At 37.1% G+C, this 17,901-nt stretch overlaps 1 long non-coding RNA gene across 3 annotated transcripts; it reads left to right on the forward strand.

The window, feature by feature from the left end:
• The first annotated feature begins 654 nt into the window (after positions 1-654).
• On the forward strand, positions 655-16,547 carry LOC101693355. Of its 3 annotated transcripts, XR_200666.3 has the most exons (5): positions 655-1,016; positions 8,503-8,539; positions 10,892-11,141; positions 11,568-11,665; positions 15,237-16,547. It is a non-coding gene; the product is annotated as an uncharacterized LOC101693355 (long non-coding RNA). The 3 variants fall into 3 exon arrangements; XR_001182197.2 differs by lacking the exon at positions 10,892-11,141 and having other exon boundaries at positions 657-1,016; XR_001182196.2 differs by lacking the exons at positions 8,503-8,539; positions 10,892-11,141 and having other exon boundaries at positions 660-1,016.
• Positions 16,548-17,901: the final 1,354 nt, after the last annotated feature.

Genomic DNA, 17,901 nt, shown 5'->3' on the forward strand with positions numbered 1-17,901 from the left:
TAAGAAGGGGAGGGAGAGGCCTAGTTTGGGTCCTACGGGCCTCCGCTCACTGCCCTCTTGCGTGAGAGAAGTCTCACGAGCCCCCCGAATACGCCACCGGGCAGCCTCCCAGCCTCTGCGAGCGCCGTCTGGCCGCTCCCCCTCGGCCTCGGAAACCCGCGGCGCGCACACTGTCACGGTGCGGGGCCACGCTGACTCTGGGAGCCAGACGGCCTCGCGCCTAAAGCAAACGGCCCTCCTCGACTGCCTCCCTCCCGACGCGGAGGCCAGAATCCAGGTGGGCTCGACCCGAGCGAGGCCCAGCGCATCCGCCGGAGCACTCAGCCCCGCGCCTCAGGCGCCGCGTGCGGTGGGCCGGGCGGAAGGATTCTCGGCGGCGACTCTGGGGAACTTGAGGGAAATGTCTGGGGAACTTGGGGGAAATGTCTGGGGGAAATGTCCCAACCCTGCGGACAGGCCCGGCGTCGACGGGGCCGGGAGCCGGGGTCTCCTCTGTTAACACTTATTTGAGCTACTTTTGTCTGTTTACTCGTTGATAAGCGCATTGGGGGATTCAAAAGGGAACTTGACCGGCAGCGCTCCCGAGGTGGTGGCGGGAGTAGAGCTAAGGCTCCAACGGGACTGTCGACTGCTCGCGACAGCTGTGGCCGGCGCCGCACGCGGAAGCTGGCTGTGGCGCGCGGGAGCTGGGGGGCGGGGCAGCGCCCCTCACTCAGCTCGGGCTTCGCGACCAGCCCGGGAGCCGCCCCTCACTCAGCTCGGGAGGGAGGCGCGACGCCTGGCTTGGAGGGGTCGCCGAGCTGGGTGGGAGCGCAGGGCCCACCGCGGACGGCCCGCACGAGCGGATAGACCGCGGAGCGCCCCGGGCGAGGCGTTCGGCGTGGATTGGGTAGGAGCGACGGGCCTGACGCTGAGGAGCTACGCCGAGGCCGCCACATCCTCGACCCTTGCCCTAGACGGAGCGGAGGCCTCACGGGATAAATGGGGCGCGTTTAAGGCCCCGGCTCCTTCTCTAGGTAGGAACCGGCCGCGCGTCCCGTCGGCGGGCGCTGGCTCCCAGCACCCGGCGGCCGAGGCCGCTGGCGTTTTCCCGCCTTGCGCGCGCAGCCGGGTGGTGAGCGCTGGGTGCCGCTCGGCTGGAGGAGGGCCGCGAGGAGGCTGGTGGCCGAGTCCTGGCGCTGCCCTTCCCGGCCGCCTGCACCCCGCCGGCAAGCCGCGCCCTGGGGCCCGGCAGGAGGCGCTGTGCGGACGAATTGAAACACAATACAAAGGTTTTAGGGATGGCGTTTGCGCATACTAGGACCGGACCCTTTAGTTGAGTGACCCGATTCAGACCTTCTTCTCCACCTCCTCCCTGTCTTTAATGTGTGTGTGTGTTGGGTTAGTCAGAAGGGTAAGACGTCAGCGAAGGAGATTGAAAAGTATAAATTCTTAAAATTCAGGTTCGCTGTTTTAAAAGGCAGATGTAAGGCAGATATTCTAATTCTTGGCTATAAAGGGCTCGCTTAATACTGCTGTTAAAGATCCTACTCCATTTGAAGGGCTGGGTTTAAATTCTTTTACTGAAATAAAGGTTCATACAGACTTTCTGCTTATTGCTATCTGAAAGATGTCATCAGTAACAAGAGCAAGAGGTAATTTCAATATTGAATTTACCATATAACAATATTATATTTGTGGTGTTTTATCAAACTATAACAATGCTATTTGTGAATATTTAGTGGTCTGTGAATCATTAGTTAGTCCGCAGGAACTGGGGCAGTTATGCAAAAATGAAATGTATTATTTCATTTATTGTCCTCTTAAATGTAGGACTAAATTCATACCAGGGAGTAATCTTATGAAAACTCTGATCAGAAATAAAGGGGAGGGGAAGGAAAAGGAAATCTCTGAACCCATTGTATATATGGCCAATGTAGACACTCGAGCCTTGTATAAGTAAGTGGTGGAGCTATGAAGAGATTAAATGGCGCTGCCTCCATTTTATATGTGTTCTCAGCCTCAAAGGGATCTGCCTTAGAGAGACTGGCCTCCTAGTAGAAGCTGGCATTCTTGGACTTTGTTTTTGCAAATTGATTTGTGTCATTTTGGAAATTATTCAGAGTGATTATAAATGCAAATTACTAAATGCATGGCATATAAAGAGACATTTTATTCTGCTAATAATTAGTCTCATATATGGAAGAATTAATTTCCAAACAATACTTCCACTGGAAAAAAAACCCTATGATTTTATGATAGTGTGATTTGGAAGGGACACTGTTCTATCTAACAAGTAACTATTTCAGGACTTCAGGATATTAAAGTTAAAATCAGTATGAAATTTTGGTAAAAGGAAGAGTTTATGGTGTAAACAGGTGCTTATTGTGCCAGGATAGATATCTACAGTGTTGTTCAAATACAGTGCTTCAGTCTGAGTGCAAGTTTATGATAGGGTGCTTCTACCTCTTCTTTGAACAAGTTAACCCCAAAATAAGTATAAGGTAAACCCTGGTTAAATAAAATAGTTCTTTTTTATTGGTAAAGATTAGGTTAGGTAGTAAAATTATATAGGAAGTTAGATATGTAATAATCACATTAGCTTACCTTTATATAGGATTTTGTAACTCATTAAGTGCTTTAAGGTCTATGTATCTCACTTAATTCCCACAATAAATTTTTAAAATTTAAATTCAGTTAGCCAACATATAGTACATCATTAGTTTTTGATATGGGTTCAGTGATTCATTAGTTGCATATAACACCTAGTGCTCATCACTCTCACAGTAAACTTTTTGACATAGATACCATTTTGTTGGTTTTATAATTGGGGAAACAAGCTCACAGTGGTGGCCTCTTGAATTTAATTCAATTAACTCTGCTATGCAGCTGGAGTAACCAGCAACCACTAATACCTTGACTTTCAAATTGCATGGAAAATTTGGTGTTCCTGAACCAAATGAATGGATTTTTGAGCTAGATAATGCAGAACTGAGGTCGTGATACAGTTTTGAAATGAGTGCGTGTGGTGGTGGGGTAGATGGTGTTTGTAGTATAAGATTTAATATATAAAAATACAAATTGTGAGTCCTTAAAAAGCGGTAGTGTGATAGGTTTACAGTTAAAATGATACTTCTTTCTTAGAAAAGAAACTGTGAAGCTCAAAATTTCAAGTCACAATCCTGAAATGTCTTTTTCGGTTAACTTAACTAAAGAAAGCAACTTCTAACAGTTATTTCCTTAAAGTTTGAGATGTAATATATTTCAGCTAGGTGACTTGAAATAGAAAACAGATAAAGATGACTTACTGGTTAGTGAAATACCAGTCTGAAACAGCCAGCTTACTTTTTTTCCCCTCTTCATTTCCCCTGGACCAGCTGTTAATGTTTAACCTTCATTTACTACTTCAAGAGTCATATTTACACTTCTCCAGCAACACTTTATCCATATGTTCCTTGGCCTTATACATTATATAAGGCTCTTTTAGGGCAACTTCCTAATCTTCTCATTAAGAAAATGTCACACTCACCCAAATAACCCTATAGAAGACGTCAGATGATATCACCACTAAAATAACTCCATAGAAGATGTCATCTGATATCACTTATAGGCTTCATTTTTGTCTGTAATGGTCTTTGTCAGGTTGTTCTTCCCATTTAGACAACTGGGATGTTTCCTTTCCTTTATTCAGTTGATGGGGGGAAATCTAAAAACACTTCACAATTCACTTGATATCAGGTAATGAATTCAGCTTTCTTGAGAGGAGCATGCTGCAAAGTTATTTTTTCTTTGTTAATAATCAGTTGTCTTACCTAAAACAAGTGATCATCATTTGGATCATAAGTTTCATACTGGAATGTTACTGCTTTACTATGTAAGGGATATGACAAAAAAGGACAGCATGGACTTTACCTCTTGTCTGATAACTTGCTTTTTCCTACTTTTATAGGTTCCAGAATGAATTGACAAATAAGGCTTAGGTAGTGTTTTTATGAGCAAATCAATCTCATTATTTTTACTTTGGTAACTCCTATCAGGTGATTTTATATATAGGGGAAAAGGTCAATGAATTTTCAAACTAATTTGTCTAGGTTTTGTTATTGTTAGTGGTTAATTCAGTGAAGTTGGAGTTAAGTTTTTTGTATTTAAAACTTATTATAATGTACTGATTATGTAATTGACCTTTAGCCATGGAATATCACCAAGTTCAAGGTTTTTATCTGTAGAGTAGATATACTCCTGTTTATCACCTTTGAGGAATATTTCTGGTTTAAGAGAGGCCAGATAAGTTCTATCATAATAATACATTTAATATATTACAACCAATTGCTAGATCTCTTGTACCTTTAAAAATTTTTAGTGATTTACAAATAATGTGTGATCTGAGTAAATGTGTCTTCTTCTTTTTTTTTTAAAATTTTAGGATTTTATTTATTTATTTGACAGACAGAGATCACAAGTAGGCAGAGAGGCAGGCAGAGAGAGATGGGGAAGCAGGCTCCCTGATGAGCAGAGAGCCTGATGTGGGGCACGATCCCAGGACCCTGGGATCATGACCTGAGCTGAAGGCAGAGGCTTTAACCCACTGAGCCACCCAGGTGACCCTAAATGTGTCTTATTCTTATCTGATTTTTCTTGGCTCAAGAAGAGACTTTTAGCCAGAATCTACCACTCCTTTCAAAATAGGCCCAACTGAAAAAAAATGGAATTGAAACTTAATGTGTCAAAAATAATTTCCTTTTTGCACAGAATTTGTTTGTCTCATCTAGGGCACTTCTGTGTAGTACTACAGTGCTGATTCTCCATGGTCTTACACTCTTTCATTTTTAAGTCTGTGAGGTCATCCCTATGAATGTTCATTTCTGGAATCAGGGTGATTGAAACTCTGCTTGAAAATCTAAAAGTCTAAAGTCTAAAGCAAAAGCTATAGTGATTTTCTGTATAACCTTTTGTGACTAATAGAATTATCTTACCAAATTATACAGGACTTCCTCTCCAGATTATAAATCATTATGCTGGGCGCCTGGGTGGCTCAGTGGGTTAAGCCGCTGCCTTCGGCTCAGGTCATGATCTCAGGGTCCTGGGATCAAGGCCCGCATCGGGCTCTCTGCTCAGCAGGGAGCCTGCTTCCCTCTCTCTCTCTGCCTGCCTCTCCATCTACTTGTGATTTCTCTCTGTCAAATAAATAAATAAAATCTTTAAAAAAAAATCATTATGCCAACTTTGACTGTTGCAAGATATTGACAGCTCTTGTTAAACTGGATTACGATGTTCACATGTGAACTTGCTACTCCCATATCTGACATCCTTCTTGTCTGAATCAGTACTTTTGGCACTTAGTCACAGATTTATATTTTAACATTTGTTTAAGGCTTTGTTCCTTTGAGACTATAATGCCCTTGAGGGCAGGTTCTATGTGTTAGATTTTTTAATGCCTCACAACTCCTGAGTAAAAGTTTTGGCGTATGGTATGTACTCAGTGAAGAATTATTCAAATAAACATGAACTTTTTTTTTTTAAGATTTTATTTATTTATTTGACAGACAGAGATCACAAGTAGGCAGAGAGGCAGGCAGGGAGAGAGAGGGGGAAGCAGGCAGAGAGAGAGAGGGGGAAGCAGGCTCCCTGATGAGCAGAGAGCCCGATGCGGGGCTTGATCCCAGGACCCTGGGATCATGACCTGAACCGAAGGCAGAGGCTTTAACCCACTGAGCCACCCAGGTACCCCTAAACATGAACTGTTTTTTATTGAGTGTTGTGAAGAGCATTTTTTTAGAAATATGAAGAATTAAAATACGTGGTCTCTGTCCTTGTGGTACATGTAGTCCATCTGGGTTCCACATAATTTATTAGATTCATAATCCTTTATGTATAATAATGAAGTCCAAAAATCCCAGAAAACTTACAGTGTTATGTTTTTGGTAATATTTTGTAGTAAAATCTAACCCAAGAGTAAGTCATTTGGCATAAAAATATGACTTGAACTAATGTGAAGCTATTTATAGTATTCATTTATTCTACTTAAAAAGAATATTCAAATGTTTTACCTCAGAAATAATTGATCCTTTAATTATGATGTTGTTATATTACCACCATGGTATATATATTATATTACCTTTTAAAATCTGAAAAATTCTGACTTCTGAAATACATCCAACCTCAAGAGTTTTAGAGACTGTGGATCTCTATGGATACAAATACAACTTATACAAAAAGTTAAATGATAATTAGTCAAATAACTAATATAATAATGGTAGAAATATCCAAAACCTGTCTTAGTAAGCTACTTAAACAGTCATGGTGTATCTGCTGGGTGTTCCTGCAACTGGGCATGCACTCAGTCTTGGATCCCAGGGACCAGAGGCAGATGACGTGGGAGTTTCTTCCTGACATGTCCAGGCATATGAAGAGCCAGAGGATCTGTACAATCTAAGTCCTTTAGAGAGCACAGAGGATCAAAACCAGGGAAACTAAGTTCAGTCATCCAAGAGTAAGAGATGACCTGAAAAATGACCCAGAGAGGCACTGGAATGGGAGGAGGGATTAAGGGTAAGGTGAGAGTCCTGGGCAGTTGCCATAGCCATGGATGATAGAGCTGCAACCCTATGCTGAATAAGTGGTTGACTTTGGTGTAAAGGGTAGATTTGGAACGGGCTGGTACAAATATTGTTGCATGGATCTGAAAGGGACCCTTTATATAATAATTTATGGCTGTGTCCTCTCACTATTTAAAAATGAGTGATCTGAAGTTCAATAATTATTTTTCAAACATCTAGTTAGTGGTTGAGCCACAGCACAAATCCAGGTTTTATGTTGCCTATCTAGTGCTTTTTCTAATACCATAGGGAAATAGTATTTCAATCTGGAGTAGTCATGAATGACTTTTCAGAAGTTTGAATTGAATTATAGTAGTTTGCCAAAACTTGAATTGAATTATTTGAATTGAATTATTATCACAGTTCCACAACACTTAGATCTCCATAAATCTCTGGCTATACTTTTATGTATATTTTTTGCATTTTTAAGTACCTTGGTGTCAAGGATTGTCTTAACTTTTTAAATCCCCACAGTACTAAAGAAGTGTTTTGCACGTAGTATAGAATGAGGAAAAAAAAGGGTTGAAATGGAAGCAGACCAAAGAATAAGTGTGTCTTATAGTAGAAAGAATACCACTGAGAATTATAAAACCCAAGTTCTTTTCTAATCTGGCACAGATTAACTGGATAACCTTGTGCAAATCACTGAACTTCTCTGAGATTCAGTTTCCATTCCCACCCCCACCAAAAAGGTCAAGTGACCTTTAAACTCTTTTACTCTGTATTTTAGTTTTATGTCTATATTTGGTTGAACAATATAATTACCATTAACACCTACTGGATTTAATTGTCTAGGTTTTATAAAAAGATAGGTGATATGGGCTTAGGTTTTGCAGGGAGCCTCTCCATAGAGATCTCTGAATATATCTGGGATATTGATTAAACTATTTTGGTAAAATTGTAAAAATACAAAAAATATCAACAATACATTCAACAATAATCATTTCACATTCAAGGCATTGAATAAGATGTGTTCTCTGACCTAGGATTTAGGAACAATTTACTTTAAATAGTTAAAAATGTAAGTAAGTAAACAAAACAAGCTCTGTGGAACTTTGATATGTTTAGCTGTAATGAATCAGCCTCTGAAACTGTGGTATGACTGGCTATTCAGCCTTTCATTGGAACTGTTTAAATTATTTAGCATTTCATAATATAAATATTTTGATACTGTGCACTACTTGATTAACATGAAAGTGGTTTATCATCTTTGAAGAAAATTGTAACCCTTACAAATCAACTCAGAGTATAATGTTTCTAATTGATTATCATCTGGGATAATATAACTATATTCCCAAAGCCCCTTTTCTGAGTCCCAAACATGTTAGAGAAGCTATCACATTCATTTCACTTTATGTTGTATTAACTAATGGCAAAAATATTTGGTTGGAACTACATAGCATTGTGATTGACTGGTGAACATTTTAATAGAGGAGATCTAAATAAAGATAACATTTTTCAAAAGAAGGACATTGCTGGTGCTTGACTACCTGTTCTGTAACACATTTATTCAGTCTTGGCAGTTAATTTAGATTAGAACATTTAGTTTCCAGCCGGTGGCCATCTTTACAGAATAAACCATTTCATGAAAATTTCTTATAGGTTATTTTCCTAAACAAGGTTTTTAAAAATTTTATACTGTTATCCACAGTATAAAATAAATGTACATTGTGACCTGGTACCCACATACATATATAGTAACTGAAATAAACTTTCATGAAATAATACTTGGCTTACTATGTGTGATGCACAGTGAGTTTTTTTAAAATTATGTTCTAATTTATTTTATTCTTTTGAAATAGTTTGTCAGAAACCCACTAAATTGATTCCTAACTCTCTGAAATGTCATGACCTATCATTTGAAAAGCTTCAACTTAATCCTTTTTTGAGGGCAGTTAATATTTTCTATTTAATTTTTGTTCCACAGAGCCGAGATCTGAGCTCAGCACATAGATGCTACTCAGGTAATGTTTCTTGAGTGATTTGTTCTTGATCTAGTTTCAGAAATATTAAAGTATCAGTGACACTTCTCTATACCAGTTGCATGAAGCTGTTGAAAGAAATTAGGAGAAAATTATTAGTAATTAGAAGATGAAGGTAAAACATATATGAGAAGAAGCAAAAGTAACCACACATTTAAAAAAAAATAATAACAATGTGTTGTTTCTCTAAGAAGTTGTAGAATCAAGTGCTGACTTGTATTTTTTTTTCAAATGCCACTATTTTAAACTCGGTATTCATTTTTCTAATAATTTAATCTTAAAACTATCACCTCATGACTATCGAGTGACTTTCTCCTAACTGCTGCTTGTGTGTGTGTGTGTGTGTATGAAACTTAACTTTGATTAGGTGTTATTTTTCTAAGAAAGTAAGATTTACATCTTGCAAACTAACTTTATCACTATTCTTTGAACAATATTCTGAGCCAAATACTATTTGTGAATAAATTACATATTTTTGCCTTTTTTGCCTCCTAATCATGCAAGGTTTTTCCCCCTATAGTAATGTCTGCTTAATTTTCAAGTATGGTCATTAGTAACTTAAGCTTTTCCATTTATACCCATTAATAATTTTGGGGGGGAGGTTTTGACAAATATTTTGGTTCCTTATAGGTTCAACTCAAATAAAATTCTGTTACAAAAAATATATTAGAAGTTTCTAAAAGATTGCTTGGTATTTTCTAGCTGATGACCTTTCCCTTTGTAACAATAATTTGTATACTAGAGTTTCTGCTTAGCAAAGAATTAGGCTACTTCAGTGAAATTTTCTGGGATATGATTAACCCAAATAAATAGAATATACATATCTTTTTACCATATGATTTGAGCAGGGTAACATCAATATATCAGGAAGTTTTCGCTACTGCTATTTTACGTTTAGTAGTATTTTATAATTATTCTAAAAATTAATGTTTTCTTCTCATGCTAAATTCTTTAATGGAATTTTATCTTCTTTCCTTTCTTTTGTTTTTCCAATTTTTCCTTTTTTTCCCCTCCTTCTTTTTGTATCACACAAATACTTCTGTGCTTTATACAATACTGAAACTCATTGAATGCTTGCTGATTAACTTTAAGCTAAGTTATTCCCTAAAACATTTAAGATCACTAGGGCTCTCTAATATTAATGTTATCTAGTGGATAGCAAATTGGGCTTAGAAGTTAGAGAACTAAGTACATAATTGTGTTTTTTTTAATTAACTCAATGATTTAATCTCTGTCCTTTTATTTTTTTTAATCTATAATTTATATAGGGCTAATAATTGCTTTTCCCTTTTGTCTATTTTACAGAAAAATGTAAGATCATGAGATAGTTATAAGGATTTTTTTTTTGAAAATTTAAAAGTATTCTACATGTATAATGTTTAGTGAGGCCCCTGATCATGGTTGTGATTAAATGAAAAAATGTACATAAAATAACAAGCACAGTGCTTAACACAGAGTAAGTACTTAATAATTGTGCCTGTTCTGAATATTATTTAACTTGTATTTGTGCTTATAAATTTCAGTTACTTTATATTTCACATTTTAAAATAGAATAGAGTCTAAGAATACTAAACTTGTCAATTTGTTTTTCATGCTTCTCATTTTATGTGGCTTTCTTCATTGAAATTCTCTCCCTTCCCCCAAATCTGGTCTTTTTAAAAATATGTATTTATCACTTTATAAGTTTTTACATATAAATAGTTAAAATTTATAATTGGATAGTTGAAAATGAAAATTATAATTAGTTCTATGCGATTATTTTGAATTATAACAATTTGAATTATTCCATATATAACCATGTAATAAGACATTTGGCTACTTGAGTAATAGCAGTTACTTTGAGTTATATAATTTCAATTAACTACATTTTGCCCTGTAGCAGATAAGTAAAATTTATATTGCATTATTTTTTATATATAACAGGTATTTTGTCCACATAGAGCAATTTTAGCCAGTTGAAGATAAAAACGTTCAAAAGCAATTTAAACTTAACAATTTAGATCTCATATAGTTAGTTATTTCTTACCTATTTATAACTTACTATAGCTCTCTTCATATTTTTTTTTCAAATTATGTTTTAACTGTTTTTCTTACCAAAAAAAGTGATCCCATTATAGTGATTGGAGGCTTCCTTTTCTAAACATTAAAGATACGTCATGCTTTTGCAATTTAAAATTGTTTAAATGGAAGTTATTCAAGCGGTTTATTACCTCTTTCTAAAGAGAAAAAAAAAGGTGTCCCTCCGTGTGTGTGCGCGTATGTGTGTATGTGTGTGCGCACACATGTCTGCATGTGTGTGTGACTTAATTAAATTATTTCTCTTTTTCCGTTCAGGAACCTTTCCCAAAATGTTAGAAGAGGGATAGAAAAACATTTGCAACTTTTGTTTCACTTGGTGAACGAGTCAGGAACTGTTTGTGCACAATAATCCAACATCAGTTTAAGATTTTTGGCTGTGTTTTCTCAAGAGCAAGAAAAGATTTTGCTTCCAATTCCTGCACATTATTTTTTTATTGGTTGGATTTCCTATTCAGCACCACTTTACTTTCATTATTTTGGTTATTAATCTGTTCATTTTGGAAGAGTAAGTAATTAAAACAGTTTTGAAAAGTTGTGTGTGTATGTGATATTTTGTTGGAGCATCTACAAAAGCAATAAAAATCCTTGTCCAAATCCTCAAGATGCAGATGGTGTCATGAATGTTTTGAAGGCAGGAAACCATACAGTCCTATTTTAAGAAATTCTATTTATTTTTAAATCAAATAAAAATTTTTCCTGCTCTTTAAAGTACCTGACTGGCAAGAGAACATTTATGGCATCCATTTACAGAAAAAGAAAAAAAAAAAAAAGAACACACAATTCTTTTAGTAGGTTGAGGTTTGAATACCACAGCTCTTGGAGACATAGAGATCTAGAGCTTATTTGGAGATAATTTACATTTTTACCTACTTACTTGCTGTCTTCTTAAAGATGTTAATTTTTCATTCTGTTTTTCCTTTTTCTTTTTCAGTATAATTGCATCATCTTCATAACCAGGAGAATTGCTGTCTGCTCCTCAGCTCTGTATCATTAATGAAGATCTTTGTCTGTTGGGTTTCCTTAGTACAGGTTAGTACTTGACTTTTAGTTTGCTCAGACTCATTATCAGGATTTTTCTGACTGTACTATCAGTGCTTTCTTTCTTTATGGTTCATGTGATGATTTCTTTCCTAAAACTTTAGTATTGCACTTTCCCATCTCTGTTCCCTACTTTATCTTTCATAGAGGTTCTAATAAAAACCAAGCAACCAATCAAGCAAAACAAATGAAAAGCCCCAGCAGCTTCCTGAAAATCTTGACTCTCTCCATATCTATTTACCCTTTTATTTCATTCCTTAATTATTACTACTTTTTAAAAAAAGATTTTATTTATTTGACATAGAGAGACACAGAGAAAGAGGGAACACAAGCAGGAAGAGTGAGAGAGGGAGAAGCAGGCTTCCAGCAGAGCAGGGGGCTCTCGATGCAGGGCTCAATGTGGGACTTGATGCGGGGCTCGATCCCAGGACAATGGGATCATGCCCTGAGCTGCTGAAGGCAGACGCTTAATGACTGAGTCACCCGGCTCCCCTTACTACTTTCGAAAACTACTTGGCATCTCCTTTAATCTCACTGCATCATACTGTTTTCCTAACACTTCTCAAATCTGCCGCTTCTATATCGGTGTTGTTATACAAAGTGGTCTGTCTAAAACACACATGTGAACAGATCACTCATCCTAAGAAACCACTTAATAACTCTCCAACACCTATAAAAGAAAATGAATCTTAGCATGGAATACAATGATCTAGCCCCGGCCTACCTTCCTGACCCTTATTTTGGCATTATGAGATTTCATGTAATCCCCAGAATGTACTATGCTGTTTCTCATCTCTGTACCTTGGCTCATGCCTAAAACTTGCCTAAAACTTTTACTTACCCTGTCTTTCCCTAGCTAGGAAGAAGGCTTTTATCTTTCGAGACTCTGCTTAAAGATCATGACTTCCAGCAGATCTTACTGTCTGGTCACATGACCCTCTGTCCTCACTGTCGTTCCTTGATTCTCCTAGCTCTCATTTATCTATTGCTATCATTCACTAGAAAATGAGCTCCTTGAGGGCAGGGGCCAAATTGTAGTTGGTTTTGTTACTGAAAGGATTGTAAAAAAAATCTTTTTTTTTTTAAGATATTTTGAGATTTTTAAGGATTTTTTAGATATTCTGAGAATTGAGAAAAGTTTTCTCAATTCTGTGTAAAAAAGTGCTAATTCTGTGAAAAGAAAAACACATTGCAGGTTTCTGATAACTTTATTGATAGAAAGCAACTGATCCAATAGCCTAAATTTCTAACTTTTTCCTATTCTGAATCCATTCATAATGAGGGAATGAGCCACAGCATTACACCCTGAAAATTCTGGATCAAGACAGTTTTTTTTTTCTGTTTGCTTTGTGGAACTGTCTGACTTGGACAGCTTTTGGCATGAGTAATAAACTCTCAGATTATTTTAGAAATGATGAACTCTGTGTAGCAGGTGTATTTCCCAGTGTATGCTGACAACAGAAAGAAAAATATAGCTACCTGATTCCAGCTCCAGAACAACCTCAGTCTGTAGTTATTCTCCAAGAGCCTTTGGCAGGAGATATACTGGAATGCTCTGACTGTCCACGTTCTTGGAAAGATGGCAATAGAAAGAAGTTGCTTTCATCAGGCCAATTTTCTTCATTTCTACAGTTCAAGAAGTTTAAGCTCTCAAAGAATGTTTAGAAGACAATGGAACTTTAAACATATCCAAGAAAGTACATTAACGTTAGTCTCTGCTTCCACCTGTTCTCATAGAACTTAACTTATTCCCCATATATTTTGGGGATGATGTAAATGTTCTGTGTTGTCCAGTAGGATAGCTAATAACTACCTGTAGTTCTAAAGCATTTGAAATATGGCTGGTGTGACTGAGAAACTGAATTTATAATTTCATTTAATTTTAATTAAAATTTAAATTTAAGGGGTGCCTATGTGGGTCAGTGGGTTAAAGCCTTTGCCTTTGGCTCAGGTCATGATCCCAGGGTCCAGGGATCAAGCCCCACATCAGACTCTTTGCTCAGCAGGAAGCCTGCTTCCCCTCCTCTCTCTCTGCCTGCCTCTTTGCCTACTTGTGATCTCTGTCAATTAAATAAATAAAATATTTTTTAAAAATTTAAATATCCATGTAGAGCTACTAGCTACCATATTGGATAGTACTGTACTAGGCTATACAATGCCAGCAGTAAAGCTTTTTTTTAAACATTTTTTTTTTTTAAGATTTTATTTATTTAGTCAGAGAGAGAGAGAGTGAGCACAGGCAGACAGAGTGGCAGGCAGAGTCAGAGGGAGAAGCAGGCTCCCCGCGGAGCAAGGAGCCCAATGTGGGACTCGATCCCAGGACGCCGGGATCATGACCTGAGCCGAAGGCAGCTGCTCAACCAACTGAGCCACCCAGGCGTCCCAGTAAAGCTTTTTTTTTTTTAAATAAAACACTTGGGTGTCAGAAAAGTATCATCCCTAATCAGATGATCCATTCTTTCCAATGCTGATTATGTGTCTTCCTCTTAGTTCCCTAATGCAAATTTTTGTGTACCTTCATGGCCTGAAAAACTCTTTTTAAAAGTTTTTATTTAAAATCCAGTTAGTTAACATACAGTTTATGTTTCAGGCATACGATATAGTGATTCAACATTTCCATACATCACCTGGTGCTCATCACAAGAGTACTTCTTAATCCCCATCACCTATTTAACCCACCCCCCCTTCCATCCCCTCTGATAACCATCAGTTTGTTCTCTATAGTAAAGATTCCATTTCTTGGTTAGCCTCTCTCTTTCTCTTTTTTTTTCCCCATTGCTCATTTGCTTTGTTTCTTAAATTCCACATATGAATTAAATCATATGGCATTTGTCTTGCTTTGACTTATTTTACTTAGTGTAACACTCTCTAGCTCCATCCATGTAATTGCAAATGGCAAGATTTCAGTCTTTTTTATGGCTAAGTAATATTCCATTGTGTTTATATGTACCACATCTTTTTTATCTATTTATCAGTCCTTGGACACTTGGAATCTTCCCATAATTTGGCTATGCTGCTAGAAACATCAGGGTAGATGTATCCCTTTAAATTAGTATTTTTGTATTCTCTGGGTAAATACTTAGTAGTGCCATTGCTGTATGTATTTGATATATTTAAGACAACTGGACATTTTAAAACGATACTGACATTGTTCTCAATGGATCTATAACTTGGGTATGAAAAAGACCATGAATGGTGCTACTTCTGAATTAAGAATTTTATAGACTAAGTGGCATCTTTTATAAGGTTCTTTCATTATATTTGCAAAGAATCTCTAAGACCTGGTTGACGTTTTTGGAAAACTGAGAGCCAGAAACTTTATATGCTAATCACCATCTAAGAATTTCACCATCGTGATAATGTAGTCAAACAATGTTGTTAAACTGAAGTCTGCACATTGGACTTAAAAGGTAGAGGGAATTCCCAAAGGAAGAAAGTTAAAGGGCAAGGGCAAAGGAAGGAATGAGGTAAATAAACTGGTTTGACTTGGGAACTGTGACATGATCTAGAATATGTGTGCAGATTTTTAACTACTCTCCGTTGTGATCCCCAACTGCTTCAGAGTTCTGGAAAGATGGATATTAGGAAAGTGAGAAGACAAAGAAAAATTGCGTGGAAGATACTGTTGCTGAGTGGGAAGAATGAGATTGGTGGATAGCTAGAGCAGTCCATCGCTGTCATCATTACCATCATCATCATCATCATCATCATCAGAAGCATGGTCTAACCACACCTAGAGCTTCTGTTGAACTGGAATTAAAATCACTTGAATTGCTACCCATTCTTTATCTCAACTGGTTCTTCATTATCTCATTTTGTCGAAGATTACTGTCTTCAATGAAAGTATATGATACATTTGCTATATAACATTTTAATGTTTCTTGATTGGTGCCTGAAGAAATTTTGCTATGTGAAAAGCCACTATCACCCTTCTCTGTAGCATTCTCCTCCAAGAGCCATCAAATAAGAAAACCAATTACAGTAATTTTCTACCACACATAGAGGTGAGAGTTCCACCAATCTGAAACTAAGTTAGCTATTCCAAACAGCAGGATGCATTATTGTAGAGTAAATAAAAAATGATTGAAGTCTTTACCCTTAATTAAAATAAAACTCATTTAAGAGACAAAATGCTTAGGGAATATAGTCAATAATATTTTAGTAACTTTGTATGGTGACAGATGGTAACTAGGCTTATTATAGGGATCATTTCATGATGTATAAAAATATCCAATCACTATGACGTACACTTGAAACTAATAAGATATTGTGTGCCAATCATATTTCCATTGGGGAAAAAAAAGGATTTGATTCATTTTCTCTCTGAGTCACATTAAATTTTTAGTGATGTGCATGTACCTCTGGGCAGACAGGTTCTATTTCGATTCTCAAGTAAAAAAGCCAAATAAAATGTCTTAAGACGTTCTTGGAACAGTTAGAAGCATGAAGTGCCAAAATATTTCATGAGAAATAGACAACCTGTTTTCTCAAGATTTCTAGTCCAACTAAGGAAATTCAAGAAAGAGGAGATTCTTAACTCCTAACATTATCTTTAAAGAGTTTGTGAAAGAGAAAATAAAGACCAGACGTTAAGTAACAGAGAGCAGAGTGGTAAAATGTTGCCACCTGCTTCTTTGCTTGAGAGAAGAGAAAGATGAAGTGTGTGCATGTGGGCATGCGTGCTGGAGCACAGATAGAAAGTACAAGACTTCAAGGGCTCAGGGTCAAAATAATGAGTGTACAAGCTGGTTTGCTTTCAATTTTTAATTTGTTTCCACTTCTTAAAATGGCATAATGAGGGGGGGCGCAGTGCCTGGGCAGCTCACTTGTTAAATATCTGTCTTTGGCTCAGATCATGATCCCAGGGTCTGCTTCTCCTTCTCCCACTCCCCCTACTTGTGTTCCCTCTCTTGCTGTGTCCCTTTCTCTGGCAAATAAATAAATAAAATCTTTTTAAAAATGGCTTAATGAATATAAACTATTCCAAATCATAATCTTTTTATTCATCAACATCTTTCTTATATCTTTTCTTCAAACCATAACAAGGACTTTATTAAGCAGCAATACAAAGACAAAAAAATCCTCTGCAAATATTGAGTCAACATTTGATTTTTTAAGGTCTGTCATTCTTATTTTTTTAATCACATATTAATTCACTTCTCTCATCAGCAAATTTTCATTCCTCTCAAGCCACACACTTATCTGTGTTTTCTTTCTCTTCTTTATTTTATAATGTGACATCAGAATTTTATACAAAAGTAACAATTTGTGAAAAAGAACTTGATTTTCTTTAGATTGTGTTTTTCCAATATATTCAATTATTTATTAATTATTATTATTATTATTATTTTTAAAGATTTTATTTATTTGACAGATCACAAGTAGGCAAAGAGGCAGGCAGAGAGAGGAAGGGAAACAGGCTCCCTGCTGAGCAGACAGCCCCATGCAGGGCTAAATCCCAGGACCCTGGCATCATGACCTGAGCCAAAGGCAAAGGCTTTAACCCACTGAGCCACCCAGGTGACCCAAGTCACATAAAAGAAAACTAAGCTACATATTTAATTTAAAGAAAATGAATACCTCTGTATCTACCCCCAACTTATTAAAATGAACATTACCCCCCAAAATGAACATTATCAGTTTTTTAAAAATCTCCTTATATGACACTATCTGATGATAAGTGCAAAAAAGCATCTTAGAATATTGTAGAAATGATGGTGGTTTTCTTTCTTTTTTTTTTTTTAAGGGTTTTATTTATTTATTTGACAGAGAGAGATCACAAGTAGACAGAGAGGCAGGCAGAGAGAGAGAGAGAGAGAGAGAGAGAAGCAGGCTCCCTGCTGAGCAGAGAGCTCGATGTGGGACTCCATCCCAGGACCCTGAGATCATGACCTGAGCCAAAGGCAGTGGCTTAACCCACTGAGCCACCCAGGTGCTCTGATAGTGGTTTTTCAGTGTAACTTAATTCAGTGAAAAAACAACTGTAGAGTAGAAAACTGGAGATTTATATACTAAAATGTGAGTAGTTGTTACCTCAGGTTGATGGCTTTGAGGGTGAATTTAATTTTTAATTTATAATTTATGTTTCATTCTTTTTCAGTTAATATGTATTAGGTTTGCAGTAAAAGTACATAAATGTTTTATATATATGTGTAAGTATATTATTATCTTCAGTGAAAAGCGTAGATTGAAAAGTCAAGAAAATCCCTTTTTTTTCCTTTGAGGCT

Source organism: Mustela putorius, unplaced genomic scaffold (assembly GCF_011764305.1).
Source record: "Mustela putorius furo isolate JIRA1106 unplaced genomic scaffold, ASM1176430v1.1 tig00000228_pilon_pilon_pilon, whole genome shotgun sequence".
Classification (NCBI taxonomy): Eukaryota; Metazoa; Chordata; class Mammalia; order Carnivora; family Mustelidae; genus Mustela; species Mustela putorius.